The 25,554-nt window shown below is 49.8% G+C and overlaps 1 protein-coding gene and 1 long non-coding RNA gene across 4 annotated transcripts in view; one reads left to right on the top strand and one right to left on the bottom strand.

Moving 5' to 3' along the window:
• SLC6A19 (solute carrier family 6 member 19) overlaps positions 1-25,554 on the top strand; it is a 572,970-nt gene that overhangs the window by 275,447 nt on the left and 271,969 nt on the right. The gene's annotated exons all lie outside the window — the stretch shown is intronic.
• LOC134927755 (uncharacterized) overlaps positions 1-25,554 on the bottom strand; it is a 285,855-nt gene that overhangs the window by 122,324 nt on the left and 137,977 nt on the right. For 2 of the 3 annotated variants that reach the window (XR_010177720.1, XR_010177721.1), the window contains exon 5: positions 16,747-16,822. The exons of the other annotated variant lie outside the window; for it this stretch is intronic. This is a non-coding gene — a long non-coding RNA (uncharacterized LOC134927755). The remainder of the gene's footprint in view (positions 1-16,746; positions 16,823-25,554) is intronic. 3 annotated transcript variants of the gene reach the window in all.

The following is a 25,554-nucleotide window of genomic DNA, read 5'->3' as shown; positions in this document are numbered from 1 at the left end:
GTACGCTGATTGCTGACAAGGTGAGCGGCGGCACTAAACACTCTTTCGGAGTACACACTTGTGGGAGGGCAACTTAGGTAGAATAAAGCCAGTTTGTGCAAGGGCCTCCAAATTGCCTCTTTTTCCTGCCAGTATAAGTACGGACTGTGTGACGTGCCTACTTGGATGCGGTCACTCATATAATCCTCCACCATTCTATCAATGTTGAGAGAATCATATGCAGTGACAGTAGACGACATGTCCGTAATCGTTGTCAGGTCCTTCAGTCCGGACCAGATGTCAGCATCAGCAGTCGCTCCAGACTGCCCTGCATCACCGCCAGCGGGTGGGCTCGGAATTCTGAGCCTTTTCCTCGCACCCCCAGTTGCGGGAGAATGTGAAGGAGGAGATGTTGACAGGTCGCGTTCCGCTTGACTTGACAATTTTGTCACCAGCAGGTCTTTCAACCCCAGCAGACCTGTGTCTGCCGGAAAGAGAGATCCAAGGTAGGCTTTAAATCTAGGATCGAGCACGGTGGCCAAAATGTAGTGCTCTGATTTCAACAGATTGACCACCCGTGAATCCTTGTTAAGCGAATTAAGGGCTGCATCCACAAGTCCCACATGCCTAGCGGAATCGCTCCATGTTAGCTCCTTCTTCAATGCCTCCAGCTTCTTCTGCAAAAGCCTGATGAGGGGAATGACCTGACTCAGGCTGGCAGTGTCTGAACTGACTTCACGTGTGGCAAGTTCAAAGGGCATCAGAACCTTGCACAACGTTGAAATCATTCTCCACTGCACTTGAGACAGGTGCATTCCATCTCCTATATCGTGCTCAATTGTATAGGCTTGAATGGCCTTTTGCTGCTCCTCCAACCTCTGAAGCATATAGAGGGTTGAATTCCACCTCGTTACCACTTCTTGCTTCAGATGATGGCAGGGCAGGTTCAGTAGTTTTTGGTGGTGCTCCAGTCTTCTGTACGTGGTGCCTGTACGCCGAAAGTGTCCCGCAATTTTTCTGGCCACCGACAGCATCTCTTGCACGCCCCTGTCGTTTTTTAAAAAATTCTGCACCACCAAATTCAAGGTATGTGCAAAACATGGGACGTGCTGGAATTTGCCCATATTTAATGCACACACAATATTGCTGGCGTTGTCCGATGCCACAAATCCACAGGAGAGTCCAATTGGGGTAAGCCATTCCGCGATGATCTTCCTCAGTTGCCGTAAGAGGTTTTCAGCTGTGTGCGTATTCTGGAAAGCGGTGATACAAAGCGTAGCCTGCCTAGGAAAGAGTTGGCGTTTGCGAGATGCTGCTACTGGTGCCGCCGCTGCTGTTCTTGCGGCGGGAGTCCATACATCTACCCAGTGGGCTGTCACAGTCATATAGTCCTGACCCTGCCCTGCTCCACTTGTCCACATGTCCGTGGTTAAGTGGACATTGGGTACAACTGCATTTTTTAGGACACTGGTGAGTCTTTTTCTGACGTCCGTGTACATTCTCGGTATCGCCTGCCTAGAGAAGTGGAACCTAGATGGTATTTGGTAACGGGGGCACACTGCCTCAATAAATTGTCTAGTTCCCTGTGAACTAACGGCGGATACCGGACGCACGTCTAACACCAACATAGTTGTCAAGGACTCAGTTATCCGCTTTGCAGTAGGATGACTGCTGTGATATTTCATCTTCCTCGCAAAGGACTGTTGAACAGTCAATTGCTTACTGGAAGTAGTACAAGTGGGCTTACGACTTCCCCTCTGGGATGACCATCGACTCCCAGCGGCAACAACAGCAGCGCCAGCAGCAGTAGGCGTTACACGCAAGGATGCATCGGAGGAATCCCAGGCAGGAAAGGACTCGTCAGACTTGCCAGTGACATGGCCTGCAGGACTATTGGCATTCCTGGGGAAGGAGGAAATTGACACTGAGGGAGTTGGTGGGGTGGTTTGCGTGAGCTTGGTTACAAGAGGAAGGGATTTACTGGTCAGTGGACTGCTTCCGCTGTCACCCAAAGTTTTTGAACTTGTCACTGACTTATTATGAATGCGCTGCAGGTGACGTATAAGGGAGGATGTTCCGAGGTGGTTAACGTCCTTACCCCTACTTATTACAGCTTGACAAAGGGAACACACGGCTTGACACCTGTTGTCCGCATTTCTGGTGAAATACCTCCACACCGAAGAGCTGATTTTTTTGGTATTTTCACCTGGCATGTCAACGGCCATATTCCTCCCACGGACAACAGGTGTCTCCCCGGGTGCCTGACTTAAACAAACCACCTCACCATCAGAATCCTCCTGGTCAATTTCCTCCCCAGCGCCAGCAACACCCATATCCTCCTCATCCTGGTGTACTTCAACACTGACATCTTCAATCTGACTATCAGGAACTGGACTGCGGGTGCTCCTTCCAGCACTTGCAGGGGGCATGCAAATAGTGGAAGGCGCATGCTCTTCACGTCCAGTGTTGGGAAGGTCAGGCATCGCAAACGACACAATTGGACTCTCCTTGTGGATTTGGGATTTCAAAGAACGCACAGTTCTTTGCGGTGCTTTTGCCAGCTTGAGTCTTTTCAGTTTTCTAGCGAGAGGCTGAGTGCTTCCATCCTCATGTGAAGCTGAACCACTAGCCATGAACATAGGCCAGGGCCTCAGACGTTCCTTGCCACTCCGTGTGGTAAATGGCATATTGGCAAGTTTACGCTTCTCCTCCGACAATTTTATTTTAGGTTTTGGAGTCCTTTTTTTTCTGATATTTGGTGTTTTGGATTTGACATGCTCTGTACTATGACATTGGGCATCGGCCTTGGCAGACGACGTTGCTGGCATTTCATCGTCTCGGCCATGACTAGTGGCAGCAGCTTCAGCACGAGGTGGAAGTGGATCTTGATCTTTCCCTAATTTTGGAACCTCAACTTTTTTGTTCTCCATATTTTATAGGCAGAACTAAAAGGCACCTCAGGTAAACAATGGAGATGGATGGATTGGATACTAGTATACAATTATGGACGGACTGCCACGGTTAGGTGGTATAAAAAAACCACGGTTAGGTGGTATATATTATAATAATAATACAATTATGGATGGACGGACTGCCTGCCGACTGCCGACACAGAGGTAGCCACAGCCGTGAACTACCGCACTGTACACTGGTTGATAAAGAGATAGTAGTATACTCGTAACAACTAGTATGACACTATGACGACGGTATAAAGAATGGAAAAAAAACCACGGTTAGGTGGTATATATTATAATAATAATACAATTATGGATGGACGGACTGCCTGCCGACTGCCGACACAGAGGTAGCCACAGCCGTGAACTACCGCACTGTACACTGGTTGATAAAGAGATAGTAGTATACTCGTAACAACTAGTATGACACTATGACGACGGTATAAAGAATGGAAAAAAAACCACGGTTAGGTGGTATATATTATAATAATAATACAATTATGGATGGACGGACTGCCTGCCGACTGCCGACACAGAGGTAGCCACAGCCGTGAACTACCGCACTGTACACTGGTTGATAAAGAGATAGTAGTATACTCGTAACAACTAGTATGACACTATGACGACGGTATAAAGAATGGAAAAAAAACCACGGTTAGGTGGTATATATTATAATAATAATACAATTATGGATGGACGGACTGCCTGCCGACTGCCGACACAGAGGTAGCCACAGCCGTGAACTACCGCACTGTACACTGGTTGATAAAGAGATAGTAGTATACTCGTAACAATTAGGATGACACTATGACGGTATAAAGAATGAAAAAAAAACCACGGTTAGGTGGTATATATTATAATAATAATACAATTATGGATGGACGGACTGCCTGCCGACTGCCGACACAGAGGTAGCCACAGCCGTGAACTACCGCACTGTACACTGGTTGATAAAGAGATAGTAGTATACTCGTAACAATTAGGATGACACTATGACGGTATAAAGAATGAAAAAAAAAACCACGGTTAGGTGGTAGGTATATAATAATAAATAATACAATTCTGGTCGGACGGACTGCCTGCCGTGTGCCGACACAGAGGTAGCCACAGCCGTGAACTACCGCACTGTACACTGGTTGATAAAGAGATAGTAGTATACTCGTAACAATTAGGATGACACTATGACGGTATAAAGAATGAAAAAAAAAACCACGGTTAGGTGGTAGGTATATAATAATAAATAATACAATTCTGGTCGGACGGACTGCCTGCCGTGTGCCGACACAGAGGTAGCCACAGCCGTGAACTACCGCACTGTACACTGGTTGATAAAGAGATAGTAGTATACTCGTAACAATTAGGATGACACTATGACGGTATAAAGAATGAAAAAAAAACCACGGTTAGGTGGTAGGTATATAATAATAAATAATACAATTCTGGTCGGACGGACTGCCTGCCGTGTGCCGACACAGAGGTAGCCACAGCCGTGAACTACCGCACTGTACTGTGTCTGCTGCTAATATAGACTGGTTGATATTTAAAGAGATATTAGTAGTATACAACAATACTATACTGGTGGTCAGGCACTGGTCACCACTCCTGCAGCAAAAGTGTGCACTGTTAATTAATATAATTGTACTCCTGGCTCCTGCTAACAACCTGCAGTGCTCCCCAGTCTCCCCCACAATTAATTATAAGCTTTTAATTTATACATTGATGACTGTGCAGCACACTGGGCTGAGCTGAGTGCACACAGACTGAGTCACACTGTGTGACTGACTGTGCTGTGTATCGTTTTTTTTTTCAGGCAGAGAACGGATATAGCAGAGAGAAGTGAACGGATATATTATATTAAATAAAAGTTAACTAGCAACTGCACTGGTCACTGACTGTGGTAAACTAACTCTGTCTGCGACTCTGCACAATCTCTCTCTCTCTATCTAATCTATCTCTATTCTAATGGAGAGGACGCCAGACACGTCCTCTCCCTATCAATCTCAATGCACGAGTGAAAATGGCGGCGACGCGCGGCTCCTTATATAGAATCCGAGTCTCGCGATAGAATCCGAGCCTCGCGAGAATCCGACAGCGTCATGATGACGTTCGGGCGCGCTCGGGTTAACCGAGCAAGGCGGGAAGATCCGAGTCGCTCGGACCCGTGAAAAAAAACATGAAGTTCGGGCGGGTTCGGATTCCGAGGAACCGAACCCGCTCATCTCTAGTATAAAGTCACGTAGAAATTCACTGCATATAATATGCACAATTTGTAGTTCAAGTGTAATGTAATTGCTTAGAATTAATCATAATTTGCAGCACAATATTATAGACCTCTCTACAGTATCTCTATAGAAATAATAATAGAAGTGGGCTGCCGTTTAAACCTATAAAGGAGTTAAGTGATCCCTGTTACCTGTTGGCAGCACAGGGATCAGATGCACCTAGGTTACACATACTGTATGTGCAGGGCTTAAAGTGGTCCTGGAGAGGTGGTGGAACTCATTCATCCCGTCATCCACCCCTCCCCCCGCACATTAAGTGGAGCAGGGCCAGTGTAGTGTTTTCGGCGCCCCCTTGCAAACTATAAATAGGTGCCCTACTTCCCATACTTTAAAAAATAAGATTTTACTCACCGGTAAATCTATTTCTCGTAGTCCGTAGTGGATGCTGGGACTCCGTAAGGACCATGGGGAGTAGCGGCTCCGCAGGAGACTGGGCACAACTAAAGAAAGCTTTAGGACTACCTGGTGTGCACTGGCTCCTCCCACTATGACCCTCCTCCAGACCTCAGTTAGGATACTGTGCCCGGAAGAGCTGACACAATAAGGAAGGATTTTGAATCCCGGGTAAGACTCATACCAGCCACACCAATCACACCGTATAACTCGTGATACTATACCCAGTTAACAGTATGAAATATAACTGAGCCTCTCAACAGATGGCTCAACAATAACCCTTTAGTTAAACAATAACTATATACAAGTATTGCAGACAATCCACACTTGGGATGGGCGCCCAGCATCCACTACGGACTACGAGAAATAGATTTACCGGTGAGTAAAATCTTATTTTCTCTGACGTCCTAAGTGGATGCTGGGACTCCGTAAGGACCATGGGGATTATACCAAAGCTCCCAAACGGGCGGGAGAGTGCGGATGACTCTGCAGCACCGAATGAGCAAACTCTAGGTCCTCCTCAGCCAGGGTATCAAACTTGTAGAATTTTGCAAATGTGTTTGACCCCGACCAAGTAGCTGCTCAGCAAAGTTGTAAAGCCGAGACCCCTCGGGCAGCCGTCCAAGAAGAGCCCACCTTCCTCGTGGAATGGGCTTTCACTGATCTAGGATGCGGCAGTCCAGCCGCAGAATGTGCAAGCTGAATCGTACTACAGATCCAGCGAGCAATAGTCTGCTTTGAAGCAGGAGCACCCAGCTTGTTGGGTGCATACAGGATAAATAGCGAGTCAGTTTTCCTGACACTAGCTGTCCTGGAAACATAAATTTTCAGGGCCCTGACTACGTCCAACAACTTGGAATCCTCCAAGTCTTTAGTAGCCGCAGGCACTACAATAGGTTGGTTCAAATGAAAAGCTGATACCACCTTAGGGAGAAACTAGGGACGAGTCCTCAATTCTGCCCTATCCATATGGAAAATCAGATAAGGGCTTTTACATGACAAAGCCGCCAATTCTGACACACGCCTGGCCGAAGCCAAGGCCAACAGCATGACCACTTTCCACGTGATATATTTCAAATCCACGGTTTTAAGTGGCTCAAACCAATGCGACTTTAGGAAATCCAACACCACGTTGAGATCCCAAGGTGCCACTGGAGGCACAAAAGGGGGCTGAATAAGCAGCACTCCCTTAACAAATGTCTGAACTTCAGGCAGTGAAGCCAGTTCTTTCTGGAAGAAAATCGACAGAGCCGAAATCTGGACATTAATGGAACCCAATTTTAGGCCCATAGTCACCCCTGACTGTAGGAAGTGCAGAAAACGGCCCAGCTGAAATTCCTCCGTTGGGGCCTTCCTGGCCTCACACCACGCAACATATTTTCTCCATATGCGGTGATAATGGTTTGCGGTCACTTCTTTCCTAGCTTTAATCAGCGTAGGGATGACTTCCTCCGGAATGCCCTTTTCCTTCAGGATCCGGCGTTCAAACGCCATGCCGTCAAACGCAGCCGCGGTAAGTCTTGGAACAGACAGGGCCCCTGCTGCAGCAGGTCCTGTCTGAGCGGCAGAGGCCATGGGTCCTCTGAGATCAGTTCTTGAAGTTCCGGGTACCAAGCTCTTCTTGGCCAATCCGGAACAATGAGTATAGTTCTTACTCCTCTTTTTCTTATTATCCTCAGTACCTTGGGTATGAGAGGAAGAGGAGGGAACACATAAACCGACTGGTACACCCACGGTGTCACTAGAGCGTCCACAGCTATTGCCTGAGGGTCTCTCGACCTGGCGCAATATCTTTCTAGCTTTTTGTTTAGGCGGGACGCCATCATGTCCACCTGTGGCCGTTCCCAACGGTTTACAATCAGCTGGAAGACTTCTGGATGAAGTCCCCACTCTCCCGGGTGGAGGTCGTGCCTGCTGAGGAAGTCTGCTTCCCAGTTGTCCACTCCCGGAATGAACACTGCTGACAGTGCTAACACGTGATTTTCCGCCCATCGGAGAATCCTTGTGGCTTCTGCCATCGCCATCCTGCTTCTTGTGCCGCCCTGTCGGTTTACATGGGCGACTGCCGTGATGTTGTCTGACTGAATCAGTACCGGCTGGTTTTGAAGCAGGGGTCTTGCCTGACTTAGGGCATTGTAAATGGCCCTCAGTTCCAGAATATTTATGTGTAGGGAAGTCTCCTGACTTGACCATAGTCCCTGGAAGTTTCTTCCCTGTGTGACTGCCCCCCAGCCTCGAAGGCTGTCATCCGTGGTCACCAGGACCCAGTCCTGTATGCCGAATCTGCGGCCCTCTTGAAGATGAGCACTCTGCAGCCACCACAGCAGAGACACCCTGGTCCTTGGAGACAGGGTTATCAGCCGATGCATCTGAAGATGCGATCCGGACCACTTGTCCAACAGGTCCCACTGAAAGGTCCTTGCATGGAACCTGCCGAATGGGATTGCTTCGTAGGAAGCTACTATTTTTCCGAGGACTCGCGTGCAGTGATGCACCGACACCTGTTTTGGTTTCAGGAGGCCTCTGACTAGAGATGACAGCTCCTTGGCTTTCTCCTCCGGGAGAAACACTTTTTTCTGTTCTGTGTCCAGAACCATCCCCAGGAACAGTAGACGTGTCGTAGGGACCAGCTGTGACTTTGGAATATTTAGAATCCAACCTCCCGAGATAGTGCTACCCCGACCAACAACTGCTCCCTGGACCTCGCCTTTATCAGGAGATCGTCCAAGTACGGGATAATTAAAACTCCCTTTTTTCGAAGGAGTATCATCATTTCGGCCATTACCTTGGTAAATACCCTCGGTGCCGTGGACAGACCAAACGGCAACGTCTGGAATTGGTAATGACAATCCTGTACCACAAATCTGAGGTACTCCTGGTGAGGATGGTAAATGGGGACATGCAGGTAAGCATCCTTGATGTCCAGTGATACCATGTAATCCCCCTCGTCCAGGCTTGAAACAACTGCCCTGAGCGATTCCATCTTGAACTTGAATTTTTTATATAAGTGTTCAAGGATTTCAAATTTAAAATGGGTCTCACCGAACCGTCCGGTTTCGGTACCACAAACAATGTGGAATAGTTACCCCGTCCTTGTTGAAGGAGGGGCACCTTGACTATCACCTGCTGGGAATACAGCTTGTGAATTGCCTTTTGCACAGCCTCCCTGTCTGAGGGAGTTGTTGGCAAGGCAGATTTGAGGAAACGGCGAGAGGGAGAGGTCTCGAATTCCAGCTTGTACCCCTGAGATACCACTTGAAGAATCCAGGGATCTACCCGTGAGCGAGTCCACTGATTGCTGAAGTTCTTGAGACGGGCCCCCACCGTACCTGGCTCCGCCTGTGGAGCCCCAGCGTCATGCGGTGGACTTAGAGGAAACGGGGGAGGACTTTTGTTCCTGGGAACTGGCTGTATGCTGCAGCTTTTTCCCTCTACCTCTGCCTCTGGGCAGAAAGGACGCGTCTTTAACCCGCTTGCCTTTTTGGGGCCGAAAGGACTGTACCTGATAATACGGTGCTTTCTTTGGCTGTGAGGGAACATGGGGTAGAAAAGCTGACTTCCCAGCTGTCGCTGTGGAAACGAGGTCCGAGAGACCATCCCCAAACAACTCCTCACCTTTATAAGGCAAAACTTCCATATGCCTTTTAGAATCTGCATCCCCTGTCCACTGCCGAGTCCATAACCCTCTCCTGGCAGAAATGGACATTGCACTTATTTTAGATGCCAGCCGGCAAATATCCCTCTGTGCATCTCTCATGTATAAGACTGCGTCTTTTATATGCTCTATGGTTAGCAATACAGTGTCCCTGTCAAGGGTATCAATATTTTCCGACAGGGAATCTGACCACGCAGCTGCAGCACTGCACATCCATGCTGAAGCAATAGCCGGTCTTAAAATAATACCTGAGTGTGTATATACAGACTTCAGGATAGCCTCCTGCTTCCTATCAGCAGGCTCCTTCAGGGCGGCCGTATCCGGAGACGGTAGTGCCACCTTCTTTGACAGGCGTGTGAGCGCTTTATCTACCCTAGGGGATGTTTCCCAACGTGACCTATCCTCTGGCGGGAAAGGGTACGCCATTAGTAACTTTTTAGAAATTACCAGTTTCTTATCGGGGGAAGCCCACGCTTCTTCACACACCTCATTTAATTCATCAGATGGGGGAAAAACCACTGGTAGTTTTTTCTCCCCAAACATAATACCCTTTTTTGTGGTACCTGGGGTAACATCAGAAATGTGCAACACATTTTTCATTTTCTCAATCATGTAACGTGTGGCCCTATTGGAAGTTACATTAGTCTCATCGTCGTCGACACTGGATTCAGTATCCGTGTCGACATCTGTGTCTGCCATCTGAGGTAGCGGGCGTTTTAGAGCCCCTGATGGCTTTTGAGACAGTTGGGCAGGCACGAGCTGAGAAGCCGGCTGTCCCACATCTGCTATGTCGTCAAACCTTTTATGTAAGGAGTTGACACTTTCACGTAATTCCTTCCACAAGTCCATCCACTCAGGTGTCGGCCCCGCAGGGGGTGACATCACATTTATCGGCATCTGCTCCGCCTCCACATAAGCCTCCTCATCAAACATGTCGACACAGCCGTACCGACACACCGCACACACACAGGGAATGCTCTGACTGAGGACAGGACCCCACAAAGCCCTTTGGGGAGACAGAGAGAGAGTATGCCAGCACACACCAGAGCGCTATATAACACAGGGATTAACACTATAACTGAGTGATTTTCCCTTATAGCTGCTTATATGTATACTACTGCGCCTAAATTTAGTGCCCCCCCCTCTCTTTTTTACCCTTTGTAGTCTTGAAACTGCAGGGGAGAGCCTGGGAGCGATCCTTCTAGCGGAGCTGTGAGGGAAAAATGGCGCCAGTGTGCTGAGGGAGATAGCTCCGCCCCTTTTTCGTCGGACTTCTCCCGCTTTTTTATGGATATCTGGCAGGAGTATTTTTCACATATATAGCCTCTAAGACTATATTATGTGAGTTTTATGCCAGCAAGGTGTTTAATATTGCTGCTCAGGGCGCCCCCCCCCCCCCCACCCCCCCCAGCGCCCTGCACCCATCAGTGACCGGAGTGTGAGGTGTGCATGAGGAGCAATGGCGCACAGCTGCAGTGCTGTGCGCTACCTTGTTGAAGACCGAAGTCTTCTGCCGCCGATTTCCAGGACCATCTTCTTGCTTCTGGCTCTGTAAGGGGGACGGCGGCGCGGCTCCGGGACCGGACGACCGAGGCTGGGCCTGTGTTCGATCCCTCTGGAGCTAATGGTGTCCAGTAGCCTAAGAAGCCCAAGCTAGCTGCAAGCAGGTAGGTTTGCTTCTTCTCCCCTTAGTCCCTCGTAGCAGTGAGTCTGTTGCCAGCAGATCTCACTGAAAATAAAAAACCTAAAAGTATACTTTCTTTTCTAGGAGCTCAGGAGAGCCCCTAGTGTGCATCCAGCTCAGCCGGGCACAAGATTCTAACTGAGGTCTGGAGGAGGGTCATAGTGGGAGGAGCCAGTGCACACCAGGTAGTCCTAAAGCTTTCTTTAGTTGTGCCCAGTCTCCTGCGGAGCCGCTATTCCCCATGGTCCTTACGGAGTCCCAGCATCCACTTAGGACGTCAGAGAAAGGGACATTGATCTCACAAGGAAGCAGCGTGGTCACACAATAGTACCCCCAATTCAAATTACACTACACAGTAGCACAATCTTATTCACATTACACTGCATGTAGTGCCCCTTATTCATATTACACTACATATTAATGCCCCTTATTATGGTTACATCACTCAGTAGTGCCCTTTATTTATGTGGTGCTACACAATTATACCCTTTATACATGTTATGCCACAAAGTAGTGCCCCTTATATACAATACCCACAGTAGTGCCCCTTATATACAATTCCCACAGCAGTAGTGCCCCTTACACATAATTCCCACAGTTGTAATGCCCCTTACACATACCGACCACAATAGTGCCGCTTATACACATAATGCCCACAGAAGTGCCACTTATACACATAATGCCCACAGTAGTAGTGCCATTTACAGTATATACAGAATGCCCACAGTAGTAGTGTCACTTACACATAATGCCCACAATAGTAGTGCCCTTTACACATAATGACCAGAGTAGTGTCACTTATACACATAATGCCAACAGTAGTGCTCCTTATACACATCTTTGCCTCTCCAGCAGCTCACCGCCTGTGTCCCTCCAGCAGCTCCATGCCCTGTAGCCCTTCAGCAGCTTCCCCACCTCTCTTGTCCCTCCAGCCCCCTCTCATCTTCAAGATGCACAGAGCCTGCTCCTCTTCATGGCTCTTCTTCACTTCAGCAGCAGTGACAGCATGACATCACATACGCCGTGCCGAAAAAGGATGCCACTCCGACCTGAGGAGAGGATGAATGCTGTCTGACAGACACAGCATGTTTGAGTAAAGGAGGGGTGGGCTGTAAATGAAGGAAGGGGGAGGTTGCTGCAGCTCATCAGTAACACTAGTGCCGTCTGCATCATCGATTGACGTAGATGATGGGGCAGGCTTTTCTGTTGGAATTACTATGCAGGGCAATGGTGGAGGTGGAACTAGTTCCCCCTACCATTACAGCTTGTGAAACTCAGTTCCACCTCGTTCCCTCCCAATTTAACCCCTGTGTATGTGCCATTGAAAATAGAAGGAGGTTAATGAAATATACAGAGTGACTAGTGAGGGTAAATCCCTTCAGTATACCATATATTGATACTGTGCCTGACTGAGATGTGCCAATACAGCTAAACACATACCCAATGTCCTCAACGGGTGGTGTTCCCTTCCTTAAATCCATGTGAAGCCAGGAACTGGCATTCGGTCAGCTGACTGCTCCTTAGCAGCGGCAAGACACATGGAAGGGCCGATGCTGCGTCCAAGTAACACGATGGGGGATAGGGGGAGGATTCATGTGCAGTCGGCCTGTTAAATATATATTTTTTCAGTCACTTGGCAGGCAAGCTGTTTATTAAGTATTAATATGAGCTGAGGCTCGTTTTTCAAGTCATTCACCATCTCGGAATCCGGGATGGGTGTCCCCTTTGTCCCTCCTGTCGACGGGCCTGCTGACTGGTTTTACAGTCCACTGTGATTGTTTTCGGGAGCAAGATTGTTATGTCAGGACATTCAGGTCAGAGTCATTGAAAATGACTGTTGTACAAATACATACACATTCGAGAGCCTTGCATTGTCTCTTTGTATAAAATTCCATTAGATTAGATCCTGTAAATATAGATTCAGAATGGGCAGCAATGGCACATTGCACAGTCCAGTAGAGGCATGACTAGGAATGGATAGTATGCAGTCAGCATACTGATAGTCGGGATCCCAGCTGTCACAATACCGACATCGCGAGCCCGACAGGGCCACCATACCACCACCGGTATACCGGCGAGGTAGGTGATTCCCCCTCTATGGGTGTCAACGACACCCATAGAGGGAGAATAGAACCCGTGGCGAGGGCAGCAAGTCCGCAAGGGGCTTCATTCCACTCGCCCCCCCCTCCTGGCATTCCGCCGCTCGGGATGCCAATGTCGGCATCCTGAAGTTTGGCATCCCAGGCAGCAGGATCTCATACCGATCCTGAATGGACATTGCATCAGGATGGTTCGTAAACCTTTAATGTTTTTGTCGACATGGCAATGGTTTTACCATTCAATGACGGTTTTCCGATGTTTGCTGCCATCAAATGGTAAACAATTGATGGTGTCGCGATGTTCCTGCCCCCAGTCCCATGCTTCAGAGGTTTTGCGCTGCAGAGGTTTGCACATATGCAAACAGGGCTTTTATTGTGTATGCGCAATTCATATGAATTTTTTTTCTATCAAATTCTTTTGATACAATGGTCGGTTACCATCGCATTGAAAGAATTAATGGTGAAAACCCAGTTATGATTTGACGGTGGGTTTCTGATGTCCATCCCTAAGCATGACCCTAAGTGAAAGCTGAAAATGAAGGTAACATAAATGATCCTGTTAAACTACTAAACAAACAAGCTAAAATTAATCAAGTGTGACATCTAGTGGCGACTATACAATATATAAATTACAGATTATATATTGGACCTCTGCAAATTCTTGGCCTGATTCAGTGTGGATTGTGATACATGCAACCTTTATTGAGTAACTATATCCTTGTTAATTTCTAGTGTGTAATTAAATCTTTTTTAAAAATACCAATTAAAAGTTACATTTTAGCAACTTTTTATGCTTAGTTTCAGTGGCGTAACTAGAAGTTTTTCTCCCCAAGCCAAAAAATTCTTCGGCGCCCCAACCCCCCCCCCCCCCCCCCCCCCTCAATCCCCCATAATTGGCACCATGAAAGGGACAAACATGCGCGCCAAAAAGGGGGTGTGGCTTTGTTTGAATGGGCGTGGATTTGCATAAAGGGGCGTGGTATTGCAGGAAAAGACTTCCTTATACCCCAGTTTTGCAACATGCACGCCCAGACGTTAGCCACCACTGGAAAGAAAAATAATCCTGATTCATGCCCCTTACATTATTTGTCATTTTTCCTCCTTATAGTAATGCCCAGTATACATTATGCCACATACTGCAATGGCCCTTAGACATTATTCCACGCACAATAATGCACATGACACAATATGCACACACCATAATGCCCCCGACACATTATGCCACACACCGTAATGCCTGTGACACATTATGCCACACACCGTAATGCCTGTGACACATTATGCCACACACCGTAATGCCTGTGACACATGACGACAGGAATCGCAAAGCCCGTTATATATTATGCTACACACTGCAATGCCCCTGATACATTATAGCACATACAATGTCTGTGACACATTATGCCACACACCGTAATGCCTGTGACACATTATGCCACACACCGTAATGCCTGTGACACATGACGACAGGAATCGCAATGCCCGTTATACATTATGCTACACACTGCAATGCCCCTGATAGATTATAGCACATACAATGCCTGTGACACATTATGACACACACTGCAATGACCCTGAGACATTATACAACATACCACAATGCCCGTGATATAGTATACAACACACAGTAATGCCCGACACATTATGACACATACCGCAATGTCCGTGATACATTATGCCACACACTGCAATGACCCTGAGACATTATACCACATATCACAATGCCCGTGATATAGTATACCATACACCATAATACCTGTGACACATACCGCAATGTCCGTTATACATTATGCCACACTGCAATGCCCCTGAGACATTATACCACATACCACAATGCACGTGATATAGTATGCCACACACCGTAATGCCTGTGACACATTATGACACACACCGTAATGTCCGTGATACATTATGCCACACACCGTAATGCCCATTACACATTAAGTCCTACAGTAAGGCTTCTAATTACTTTTAAATTACCTGCTCGTTGCCAGGGGTTTTATGCTCTTGGTTCCATGCACGGTGCCAGGGGTTTTCATGCTCAGGGTGTCATGCTCGTTGCCAGGTGTTTCATGCACTGGGTGTCATGCTCGTTGCCAGGAGTTTCATGCACTGGGTGTCATGCTCGTTGCTAGGGGGTAGTGCTTGTTGCTAGGGCTGTGCTCCCAGTGCCACATATGTCCCCAGTGCCAAATATTCCCCCACGGTGCCAGGTACTCACATGCCCCCAGTGCCAAATATAGCCCCCCCTCCCCCAGTGCCACATATGCCCCCACAGTGCCAGGTGCTCACGTGCCCCCAGTGCCAAATATAGCCCCCCCCCCATGTGCCAGGTACACATGCAGTGCCATATATCCCCCTCAGTACCCCCGCCAGTGCCATATATGCCCCCTCAGTGCCATATATGCCCCACACTTCCCCCCCAGTGCCATATATACCCCCTCAGTGCCCCCCCAGTGCCATATATGCCCCCTCAGTGCCCCCTGTGCCATATATGCCCCCTCAGTGCCCCTGTGCCATACATGCCCCCACAGTGCCATATATGCCCCCTCAGTGACCCCTGTGCCATACATGCCCCCTCAGTGCCATATATGCCCTCAGTGCCATATATGCCCCCTGTGCCATACATGCCCCCTCAGCGCCATATATGCCCCCTCAGTGTCCCCTGTGCCATACATGCCCCCTCAGTGCCATATATGCCCCCTGTGCCATACATGCCCCCTCAGTGCCATATATGCCCCCTGTGCGCCATACATGCCCCTCAGTGTCCCCCCCCCTCGCTGCTGTGAAGGAGGGACAAGGAGGGCACAGCGCGCGCCTCTCTCATGTCCCTCCTGCATCGGTTGCGTCTAGATTCTCTTCGCGCTAAGGACCTTTCCCATAACCCCCTGGGTCCATGTCACAATCTATTTGGAATAGAAAAGTGTGGCGAGCGAAGCGGAGCGGAGCGAGACACCGAGCCCGATGCGTGGCGAGCGAAGCGTGCCCGCGAGGGGTCCAATGCTGCATAGAAAAAAAAAATACCCTAAACGAACGGAGAACGAAGGAAACATTTAGGAGCTGTAAGGGCGGTAGTTGTCTCCTGCCCACTCGTTTTGTCACGTCCAGGTCCTTTGCACGAAGGCAACATAGACACAACCCTCCTGCATCTCCGTCTCTCTGGTCTAATAAAGGAAGTGCCGGTTCGTGAGCCAATCAGAGCTCACTAACGGCACTTCCATTATTAGACCAGACGGACGGAGACGCAGGATGGACACTGGAGAGGCACGCGCGGCGCGCTGTGCCCTCCGTGTCCCGTTACAGCAGGGAGGGAGAGGAGACAGCAGATTGACATGCGGACGCTCGTTCGCATGTCAATCTGCTCTAAATCAGTGGCGGCGCCCCCGCAGCCCCTCGCCCCCAAGCCACCGCGAGGGCTGCGGGGGCAGTAGTTACGCCACTGCTTAGTTTCATCACTATACTTAAGCATGCTCCAACAAAGAGCCTTTCTTTTCTCTTTTTTGTTCTAAAAATGAAAAGTGGTGATGTTGCCTGTAGCAACCAATCAAATTATGTCAATAATTTCTCTATTGCACTCTAGAAAAGGATAGACAGAATCTGATTGGTTGCTATAGGCAACAAACATCACCACTTTAGTAATATCCAGCTTTGTCCAATTTTTCTGACGTACATGTAAATAATATTGCAGTGTTTTACTTACTTTAGCTCTGGCTGTTGTGCCCTTGGGAGCAAATGTCTGACCTGGGCACATATAAGCACCTTTACATTCAGTAATTCTGGTGGGAATGCAAAAAGAAAAATGTTACTACCAATACCTTGTTTCAAAAATGTGTAGGAGTTCATTAAGATTAAGTCAGTCAGTACTCATTATTGTTATTATCTAAATTTTACACTGGAGAATAACTAAACCTTAATTGCAACAAATGTCAGTCCCAAACAGAGGCGTCGCAATGGTGGGGCAAGGGGGCAGCTCGCTCACCCCAAACATAAGAGAGGCGCCAATATGCGTAAACTTGCGCACTAGCCTCTGTCCCCCCCTCACACCGGCACTGGGAGCGCTGGACACCCACCTCTCCCGCACGTGAGGACATCACCATTCACCCCTCCTTCCGCCCTTATCTCCGGCCCCCACACCCCAGAGCCAGCTTAGAGCATGATATGAGGTATAATAGTTCCTCCGCTGGCTGCTATTGCAGGGCGGCGAGGGTACAGGCAGAGCCGGATTAAGGGGGGGGCCCGGGGGATACGTACCCCGGGCCCCCCTTTCGAAAAGGGCCCCCTGCTACACCGCAGATCGGATCTCTCTTCCGATCCGATCTGCGGTGCTGTGCTCCGCTCCCCGGCTCCAGAACAGATTGACATGCGGACGAGCGTCCGCATGTCAATCTGCGGTCTCCTCTCCCTCCCTGCTGTGTTGGAGGGACACGGAGCGCATCGCGCGTCTCTCCTGTGTCCCTCCCTGGCTCTCCCCCGGCCGGTCTAAGGAAGTTCCGTTCGTGAGCTCTGATTGGCTCACGAACCGGCACTTCCTGTATTAGACCAGCGGGGGAGAGCCAGGAGGGACACAGGAGAGATGCGCGATGCGCTCCGTGTCCCTCCAACACATGGGGGGGGGGGAAGCAGGCACTTGGGGCATATACCTGGCACTGTGGGGGGCAGATCTGGCACTGGGGGCATATACCTGGCACTGTGGGGGGGGGAATCTGGCACTGGGGGCATATACCTGGCACTGTGGGGGGCAGATCTGGCACTGGGGGCATATACCTGGCACTGTGGGGGGGGGGAAATCTGGCACTGGGGGCATATACCTGGCACTGTGGGGGGCAGATCTGGCACTGGGGGCATATACCTGGCACTGGGGGGAAGATCTGGCACTGGGGGCATATACCTGGCACTGTGGGGGGCAGATCTGGCACTGGGGGCATATACCTGGCACTGTGGGGGCAGATCTGGCACTGGGGGCATATACCTGGCACTGTGGGGGGAAGATCTGGCACTGGAGGCATATACCTGGCACTGTGGGGGAATATCTGGCACTGGCAGAGCCGGATTAAGGGGGGGGCCCAGGGGATACGTACCCCGGGCCCCCCTTTCGAAAAGGGCCCCCTGCTACACCGCAGATCGGATCTCTCTTCCGATCCGATCTGCGGTGCTGTGCTCCGCTCCCCGGCTCCAGAACAGATTGACATGCGGACGAGCGTCCGCATGTCAATCTGCGGTCTCCTCTCCCTCCCTGCTGTGTTGGAGGGACACGGAGCGCATCGCGCGTCTCTCCTGTGTTCCTCCCTGGCTCTCCCCCGGCCGGTCTAAGGAAGTGCCGTTCGTGAGCTCTGATTGGCTCACGAACCGGCACTTCCTGTATTAGACCAGCGGGGGAGAGCCAGGAGGGACACAGGAGAGACGCGCGATGCGCTCCGTGTCCCTCCAACACATGGGGGGGGGGGAGCAGGCACTTGGGGCATATACCTGGCACTGTGGGGGGCAGATCTGGCACTGGGGGCATATACCTGGCACTGTGGGGGGGGGGAATCTGGCACTGGGGGCATATACCTGGCACTGTGGATGGCAGATCTGGCACTGGGGGCATATACCTGGCACTGGGGGGAAGATCTGGCACTGGGGGCATATACCTGGCACTGTGGGGGGCAGATCTGGCACTGGGGGCATATACCTGGCACTGTGGGGGCAGATCTGGCACTGGGGGCATATACCTGGCACTGTGGGGGGAAGATCTGGCACTGGAGGCATATACCTGGCACTGTGGGGGAATATCTGGCACTGGGGGCATATACCTGGCACTGTGGGGGAATATTTGGCACTGGGGGGAGCAGGCACTGAGGGGGCATATGTGGCACTGGGGGGGGTATATGTGGCACTGGGGGCATGTACCTGGCACTGTGGGGGGATATCTGGCACTAGGGGCATATACCTGGCACTGTAGGGGAATATCTGGCACTGGGGGCATATGTGGCACTGGGAGCATGGCCCTAGCAAAAAGCACTACCCCCTAGCAACGAGCATGACACCCAGTGCATGAAACCCCTTGCAACGAGCATGACACCCTGATCATGAAAACCCCTGGCACCGTGCATGGAACCAAGAGCATGAAACCCCTGGCAACGAGCAGGTAATTTAAAAGTAATTAGAAGCCTTACTGTAGAACTTAATGTGTAATGGGCATTACGGTGTGTGGCATAATGTATCACGGACATTGCGGTGTGTGTCATAATGTATCAGGCATTACGGTGTGTTGTATACTATATCACGGGCATTGTGGTATGTGGTATAATGTCTCAGGATCATTGTGGTGTGTGTCATACTGTGTCACAGACATTGTATGTGCTATAATGTATCAGGGGCATTGCAGTGTGTAGCATAATGTATAACGGGCATTGCGATTCCTGTCATAATGTGTCACAGGCATTACGGTGTGTGGCATAATGTGTCTGGGGCATTACAGTGTGTGCATATTGTGTCATGTGCATTATTGTGTGTGGAATAATGTCTAAGGGCCATTGCAGTATGTGGAATAATGTATACTGGGCATTACTATAAGGAGGAAAAATGACAAATAATGTAAGGGGCATGAATCAGGATTATTTTTCTTTCCTGTGGTGGCCAACGTCTGGGCGTGCAGGTTGCAAAACTGGGGTATAAGGTAGTCTTTTCCTGCAATGCCACGCCCTCCACGCAAAGCCACGCCCATTTTGACAAAGCCACACACCCTTTTTGCCGGCGCGCGCCTGCGGCGTGCACATTTTTCTACCTTTGTTAGTGCCAATTACGGGGGGTATGGGGGGGGGGGGGGGGGGCGCCGAAGGATTTTTTGGCTTGGGGGAGAAAAATTTCTAGTTACGCCACTGGGTTCAGCTGTCCAATAATGTATCAATGAAACAGCCTGCGTGCCCAGCCAATGACTGAGCGGCAGGCTGCTTCATTCATACTTTATTGGACAGCTGAGCCGTCGCTCAGCTCAGCTGTCCTGTCTGTGCGCCCGCTGCTGCAGTGAGGACGGGATCCGGGGAGCACAGCACCGCAGATTGGATCGGAAGAGAGATCCGATCTGCGGTGTGGCAGGGGGTGTGCTGCTTGGGGAGGCAAATATATATATATATATATATATGTGTGTGTATATATATATATGTATATGTGTGTGTGTATATATATATATATATATATATGTATATATATATATATTTATTTTCTGCCTTCTCTATTAGGGGCCCCACTCTCTTAAGTGCCCCGGGCTCCCCATGGTCTTAATCCGGCTCTGGGTACAGGCAGTGGTGTGACGGTGCAGGGATGCGGCTGCCATGGCCTCGGACTGCCTTCAGGGGCCGCCGCTCCACCTGCACCCGGCCACACTGCGCTGTATCTATCCCCCTCCCCTGTGCCCGAGATCTGAGTGCCCAACTCCTTAAGCGGCCCCGGCACCCTCTCTCCTCCAGCAGCGCCGCTACGCGGGGGGTGAATCAGGGGTCGGCCTCTGCATCCCATTACAGGGCACAATTCCAGGAGTGCCCTCTTCGACAGTGGCGGATCCGGGGGGGGGATGGAGGTTTAAAGATCAGCAGTCTGTGCTGCCTTCGTTTAATAGAGCCGGCGGGCCGCAGGCACTAGGACCCGCCGCCAAAGACGGAGCTAGTGGTGCCTGCGTCAGCAATAACCAGTGTCTGACTTTGCAGAGCTAACCCTCACCCATGAGTACCCTTTGAACCTGCATGTACCCTCCTTCTGCACCCAGCGTAATCCGACAGGGTAACACTGCTGGCCCTAGTCTGCTGCCCCCTTTTGTCATGCAGAGCACACCCACCCCCATGCTCATGCTGACCTGCAGGAGGCACTGCTGGAGATGATGAGCGGCATCCTGTCTTTGAGACACAAGGCTGGGAGGTTGATAGTGATGGAAGTGACAGAACCGGTGAGTAGCTGGCAGAGTATGAGCAGAATGGGAGAGATCAGCATAGTGCCTGACATATGGATAAGGCCTTATATATGTTGTGCTCTGGTTGTCTGTATAATTCATGCAGGCAATGTTTGTTGTTTATTAACGCTATGAGTCAGATTATTGGTAGGATATTCTGTAGGCTGGGCAGCATTGCTGAGGGGGTCAAATGTTCTCCTTTGCAGCTCGCAAAGCTCCCTCATGCAGTAGTTTTTCACATTTTATGGTGGGGGCATGTCCATGCCATCCTGAATAGGCCACATCCCCATGAGTTACCACCGCAGGTAACACCAACCCTGGGGACGCCACTGCTGCCATTACAATCTAGTGACTTTCCCAAGCACCAAATGTCAGAGTAGAGGAGGAGCAGCCGGGCTTGTGTTAGCTGCCATGAGATCTGCACTGCTGCTGCTGGGTCACTGTAACTGGATTGTCTGTTTTCTGGTCAATGCCTTTCCCCGTAACCCACTACCTGTCTCCCACTATCTCTCATCATCACCTCTCCTGTCACCCTTTCCCTGTCAGCCATTGCCTCCCCCTAGCATCAACCACTTTCCTCTCCCTGTTACCCATTCCCTGGTGTCAACCACTGCCTCTCTCCTGCGTCACTTTCTCCCCTTCACCCTCTTTTTCTCCTGTAACACTCTGCCTCTCCAAGGCATCACTCACGTCCTCCCCCAGTCATCCAATTCCTGGCATCACCCACGTCCTCCCCCTGTCACCCACTGCCTCTTACTGTCACCCTCTACCTCTCTGTCTCCCACTATCTCTACCCGTCCGCCACGGCCTCACCCTCTGCCTCTCCCCTGAGTCACTATCTCCTTCACCCTCTCTTTCCTGACTCCCTCTGCCTCTAAAAGGAATCACCCTCCCCCCGTCATCTGGATACGGCATTCCCTTTGAGGCCACGCATATTTTTCCTGGAGCGTGCACACCTTCGGCGTACACAAATGTGTGTGTGAGACGCCTTGTGCCCTACTGCCCCCACCCCCCTGTGTGTGGCCCCCTGTACCCTCCACCTTGTGCATGTGGCTCCCTCTAACCCCCTCACCCTGGTGTCTGGCCCCCTATGCTCGCTAACTTTGTGTGTCACCCTGTCCCCCCCTACCCATGTGTGTATGACATTCTATGTCCCCCCTGTGTCTGGTGACTCAAGCACCAACCGACAACCTTAGACAGATTCCAAACTATCCAGCTATTCTGGTCTGCAAGTAGGCACATATATCGTGATTGTTTCATTATACCCCTTTCACACCGCACAAATAACCCGGTATCGACCCGGCATATTGCCTGGTTGACACGGGTCGCTGTACAGTGTGAAAGGGTCTTTGGCGAATTCCCGGTTCGCTTGACATAGGGAGAGGCAGCGCGGAGATGAGCTCATCTCCAGAGCCGCCCCCGATGATGCTGCAGTCCCTGCCCCTGGATAGCAACCTGACCCGGCAATATGTCGGGTCGGGATGGCAGTGCGTAGGGTCAAATGCTGGGTCCTACCCGGTAAGGACCCGCTTCCAATTACCGGGTGGGATTCGGCTTTTGCGATGTGAAAGGGGTATTAGAAAAGTGGTGAGTGTCAATTAATTGTCACAACTGAGGGCCTGAGCTGACGGGAGGCAGCCTCAGTTGTAGGGGCTGAGATGTAACGGAACCTGGGAGGTTGTATCAGACCCCTAGACATGTAAGTAACATGTAGAAGAAATGCCCGAAGGCGTGAACACGACAACCAGGGTAAAAGTCAATGATGTTTATTTATGACAAACTCCGTAACACAGCAGCAGTAAAAGAAAACATAAAAATCAGCAGAGGATAAATACAGTTCCTGGGTTCTACAGGGTGGCAAGGGCCACAGGGCTCTGGTAGTGTGAGATAGTTCTTATAATCTTCTAGTTGGAAAGTCCTTACCAGGCCCGACTGTAGCAGTGGAGATAGCCCAGGATCGTACCAGCTGGTGTTCCACGAAAAGCTGGGCTGCTGTGGATAAAACGGCTGCTGTGGGTAATGGCTGGAACCAGACTGATGTTGGCACGGAGTGGATACTGGCTGGAACCAGTTAAATGATAAATGTAAGTGTGAAAAAAGAAAGAGTGGGAGCGCAGAATGAATCCAATATATTGTTTTATTTAAAATATTAATATGTCATCCACATAAAAATGCAATACATGAACTAGCCTAAGAATAAACAATTGATATTATATAAATGTAAACGAGACTGCCATATCTCCTGAACAAATATGAATAAAAAAACCTTTAATAAACCCTAGTTAGGGCTGCATTAATGCTTCATGAAAATCAGCCGTGCGTCCACGAGCTGAAATGATTATAAAAAGGAGACTGATAAAAAGTGCCTCTGTTATAAGTCACTGTCCTCCTTATACACAATAGAATCTCATTGGTAGAGAGTGTCCCAGTACTGGACTTGCGGACAACCGTGCTGTAGTATTATGTGGCAAATGGATAGTGATGGTCAAATTCACTTTGTGGTATATCACCTGATGTAGAAGCCTCTCCGTCAAAGGCGCTGTACTGAGCCGGGTTTGCAGCGGCTCTGTGCAGTGAACGTACAGCTGGTCTCGTCACCGGTGAACCATCCAGATGAACACGGTTGTTTAATTCTGCTGAAGGATGCTGTACCAGTCTGGATATGCAACAGTGTAAAAAGACTGGAGCAGCAGATTCTCCGGCCGCTGGTGGAAAAATCCGTATTAATTGCGGCTACGGTCCACTCGATGCATGCGGCTCACAGGGTGTCAGGAGAATATAGCAGTCCAAATGAGGTCCTTCAAAGGAGTACCTTAACGTGTTTCTCGGTCCACAACGCTGGCCGTTTCATCAGAAGGAAATGAATGATAAATGTAGCTTGTGAGCGATGAAATATGAAGTGATGTTTGGAGCTTGAGAGCGGTGAAATAATAATGCCGGTGATAAATGATAATCTGCAGAAAAGGGTACCGGCACTTTAAGAAGAGCTGACCTCTGCTGGAAGCTGGATGCTGAAAGCAGGTGGATCTGTAGCTGGAAGCAGATGAATCCAAATGGACAGGAGAGTCAGGCTACACCGCAGGTGGAATGCAGGTGCGGGTCTCTTTAGTGGAAGTGTGGAGATAGGAACTGGAACCTGGAAAACAACCACAGGAGAGAGACAAACTGGAACTAGGTTTGACAACCAAAGCACTGACGCCTTCCTTGCTCAGGCACAGATTACTTATACCTGCAGCAAGGAAGGGATTGGCTAGGCAATTATGCAGATTAACAATGCAGACAGCAGATTGGTGGAAATGAACAGATGACAGAATCCAAGATGGCTGCGCCCATGCAGACACTTGGAGGGAAGTTTTGTTTGTAATCCATGTGAGAATCAAAACAGTAATGTCGGCGCCGGCCACAGGAGACGCCAGACTGACAAGCGCACATTTAACCACGCGGGCACAGCGGAGGCCGCGGCTGATGTAATCACCACTCTGACATTCTGCATGTAGAAACTCAGGAACAGCGGCGGAGGCCGCGGGAGACGCCATTCCTGATGTAACAGGCGTTGCGGTGACCGCGTCTCAGAGTGACAGGAGAGGAGACAGGAATGTGGACATCAGTATAACAGATGGGATCCGGTCCTGGAACGCTGAGCCAGCCTTAGGAGGCATCTGAAGGGTAAGTAATGGCGTCCAGATACCCGGATCGTGACAGCACCCCCCCCCCTTTAGGAGTGGCCCCAGGACACTTCTTTGGCTTTTGAGGAAACTTGGAATGGAATTTCCGGACCAAGGCAGGAGCATGGACATCAGAAGCATTGGTCCATGAGCGTTCCTCAGGGCCGTAACCCTTCCAGTCAATAAGATACTGTAGTTGACCGTAACGGTGACGTGAGTCCAGGATCTTGGCCACTTCATACTCAACGCCTCGTTGAGTTTGGACTTTCGGAGTTGGAGGAAGTGAGGAATGAAACCGATTCAGGATCAGCGGTTTCAACAGGGAAACATGGAATGTCCTGGGTATTTTTAAGAAGGGAGGTAACTGAAGTCTGTAAGCAACAGGATTGATGACTTGCTCAATTTTGAAAGGACCAATGTAGCGAGGTGCAAACTTCATACTGGGAACTCTTAACCTCAAATTCTTTGTGGATAACCATACCCGATCACCCACCTTGAGAGCAGGAACCGCTCTACGCTTCTTGTCCGCAAACTTCTTATACCTGAACGATGCCTTGAGCAGAGCTGCTCGTACACTCTTCCAGTTGTTTGCAAACTGATGCAAGGTGATATCCACTGCTGGAACAGAAGTTGCTGGGAGCGGTTGGAATTCAGGGACTTTAGGGTGGAATCCAAAGTTGGTGAAGAATGGTGTTGAAGAAAATGAGGAATGATACTGATTGTTATGACAGAACTCGGCCCAGGGAAGTAATTGAACCCAGTCATCTTGAGAGGAAGACACATAGATGCAGAGGAAGGCCTCCAAGTCCTGATTCACCCTCTCAGTTTGACCATTGGTCTGAGGATGGTAAGCCGTGGAAAACTTTAGTTTGACTTGGAGGACTTGACATAAATTTCGCCAGAATTTGGCTGTGAATTG

Source organism: Pseudophryne corroboree, chromosome 5 (genome assembly GCF_028390025.1).
Source record: "Pseudophryne corroboree isolate aPseCor3 chromosome 5, aPseCor3.hap2, whole genome shotgun sequence".
In the NCBI taxonomy this organism is placed as follows: domain Eukaryota; kingdom Metazoa; phylum Chordata; class Amphibia; order Anura; family Myobatrachidae; genus Pseudophryne; species Pseudophryne corroboree.
The sequence above is the reverse complement of the archived record's forward strand: the minus strand, read 5'-3'. Positions and strand labels throughout refer to the sequence as shown.